We start from the raw sequence: 3,091 nt of genomic DNA, 5'->3' as shown, positions 1-3,091 counted from the left end.
TAATACTTACTCTTTTCTGCACACAAATCCATATTTCTCTTTAAAAGATCTAACACAACAGTTCTACAAATCCATGTTTCTCTTTAAAATATCTAACACAATAGTTTTTTTTCCAAAAAGAAAAATCGTAATTTTATTAATGAAAATAAAATTAGATGTTGCATATGCTATGACGCATTTCATCGAAAAGTAAACGACAACTGATCACAAATTCAATGAAAGAAAAAATAATGTACAAATGGGGAGAAAATCACGCTTTTCTCCTTTTTTTCTTCTCAACCATGCGCCACTCCCCTTGAGTTGGAAACGAAGATATAAGTGAAAGCAAAGTGTCAGCCTCAGGTCGAGCATTATCTTTATCAAAATTAGAGTTGTCTGATGTATGTAGTCATTTGGATCGACTGGTATCCATTGTATCTGGTATCTTTTCCAACTGTGATTCCACCGAATCTTGTGGATTTAATTCCTCTAATTCTGGCTCTTTTTTCATCTGATTGTTCTCGTTTGGTATGGCATGTTCCACATCAGCTTCCTCCTCCTCATCAGAGACTGGTGGGGGAAATTTCCATCCCTTGGGATGTTTCCCTATTTTAGTTTTTCTTTAGGTATCTTTTTTGGCTTCAGGGCACGTATTTTGTAGGTGTCACGTTTGTCGGGATATTCTGCATCTAAATGTTGCATTTTCATAGTCTAGTATTTGTATCCAGCACCTCTATTTGTGCTTTAGTTGTATGCATCTAGAAATCCTTTGCTGATTCTACTTCCAAACAAATTTGTGCAAATGTGAAAATTCCTTCCTCCAGTCTTTGTGTGTCCATTTTAATGTATCGCCCAATGGTGTTTCCTATACTGGCAAAGATTTGTTGGTTCCAAAGATGTAATGGGAGATTGCGCAAACGAACCCAAACTAGCATCTTGGAAACAACCATAGTATTTACATCAAATTCCGAAAAGCATGGTGTGATGAAGAGACTCGTGGACCCCAAGAACCATGGTCCTTCCCATAATATAATGTCTCTAGCCTCTATTGAAGAATTCACAATGAACAACCCCTGGGAACAAAGGTGAAATTCACAGTGAGTAGTCCAGTTTGTGAAAATCCAATGAAAAAGCTCAACAGGTTTTGGCCAAAAAGAGTGGAATCGACAAATAATAGCTTGTTTTTCTAAAGTATTACAATGCTCATCTATTTCTAGTATATCTATGTTTAATTCTGGGATATAATTTAGTTGCTCCACAATATATGGACTGGGTTTGTTTGTAGCTTGCTTTGGTGTCAATGAAGGTGTATTTCTCCCTTGGAGGATGTTCTTGAAAAAAAGTCATCCATTTTTGTGCTTCTGATTTGTTTCTGTATTTTTTGTTGAACAGCTCCCAATGCCTCCTACTATATGATTTGTTTTACTGTAGTCTGTTACACCACCTCTCAACATCAGATTGGGTTTTATAGTAGACACAGGAAAAATATTGTAGTTTGTGAGGGGTCTGGGGACCTGGAGTGCTCTGCCCCCAAAAATTAGATGTTGTAATCCAATAGGATATCCAATATGATGGAAGACGATATTCTTCAAATGTAACACACAGTTTGTTGCATGAACCAAAACCAAAAGTGACATCCCCGAAGGGGTTTTAATAAAAAAATAAAATCAAAGAGAATTTACCTAAGGTGAGGGTTTTGTTTCCATCTAGAGATGGGTAGGCCGAGCAGTGTCAGGTGCATCGCATTGTATTGAGGTCTCTGTCGACTACTTCTGGACTCTATTGCCCTGTTTCTCATAGCGAGTCTCCCTTTTATGATCAATAGACCACCCAAAGACAAGTAGCATGAACAGCGCAGAAGGCCCTGGTGATCACGTTATGGTGGGGAGCATTATTTGTTCCCCCACATATAGTCTGTAAAGCAGGACCGACCAAGGCACAAGAGTACGTTTGATCTTGAAGAACTGAAATAGTGAGCAGTCCTGGTAGTCGACGATTGCAGAGAGTTTAGGGAAAGACCATTCGGGTGGTCCAGCCTCCACCTTGGCACCAAAATCCCAAAGATCCATCCATTGAATCCCACCCCTAGTTAATCCATTCCCCCTTACAAAGCCTTCAGTCAAAGGCAAACCACGACAGGGAAGCATTTCACCAATGCGGCGACATTCAAATGCTTTGTGCCTAGAGGAAAATATAGTCTTCACTAACCATAAAACCATCCAACATAGCCATGGTGGCCAATCTATCCTAAAGGATCCGACATCTATGGGCTGAGAAAGATAGCGAAATCATCTCTGGTAGAGCAGGCCTATTTCTTCCCACTAAACTATGATGGGTTGTGTTATATTCTTTCCACAACTAGGCCACGTAGTTAACCAAGGGGTTAGAAGGGGGGCAGATCCCCCCCTTCATTGCGTTGATTGCGTAGCGGGGGGAGTCACGGGGGGTTTGAGGGGTGCAGATAACCCCACTCTATGTTAGGTTGGGCGGACCTACCTATGGTTTTGTGCATGATTTTTGCACATGGTTTTGGACGCAATGGTTTTCGGTCCATGGTTTTTGATGCGATGGTTTTTGGTCCATGGTATTGGATGCTTCGGCATGTATAAATATGTATTGTAATATTGAAAGGAACATAATGAAAAATCAAGCTGGTAGTCCCAATTTTGGGATCAAGGGGAAAATCTCTATGTATATGTGTTTTATGTGTTATGCTCTCGCATTGTTTATTTTTTTTGTTTTTGAATTCGTATGCAAGTAATTTCTGTACGGGGTTAAAACCTACGTTTGATAGCAGTTTTGTTTTGGCTTCAAGGGGACGCCTTTGTTGCTGAGGGGTTTCACTCGGGCCTGTGGTAGACCCTGTTCAGTGGGAGATCTGTGAGATCGATTCTGGTGGTGAAAGAAGATGGCGAGCAGTGGAAAGATAGAGATCGAGAAATTTAATGGTGAGAGTTTTGAGTTGTGGAAACTGAAGATGGAGGATCTGTTGGTGGATGAAGATCAGTGGATCGTGGTAGATCTGGGTACTAAACCAACGGGAGTGTCTGATGAAGAATGGAAGAAGTTAGATCGGAAGGCAAAGAGCACAATACAATTGTGTGTCTCAGAT

Source organism: Pinus tabuliformis, chromosome 1_1 (genome assembly GCF_031772625.1).
Source record: "Pinus tabuliformis cultivar Carrire ecotype Pingquan chromosome 1_1, CPIR1, whole genome shotgun sequence".
Classification (NCBI taxonomy): Eukaryota; Viridiplantae; Streptophyta; class Pinopsida; order Pinales; family Pinaceae; genus Pinus; species Pinus tabuliformis.
The sequence above is the reverse complement of the archived record's forward strand: the minus strand, read 5'-3'. Positions refer to the sequence as shown.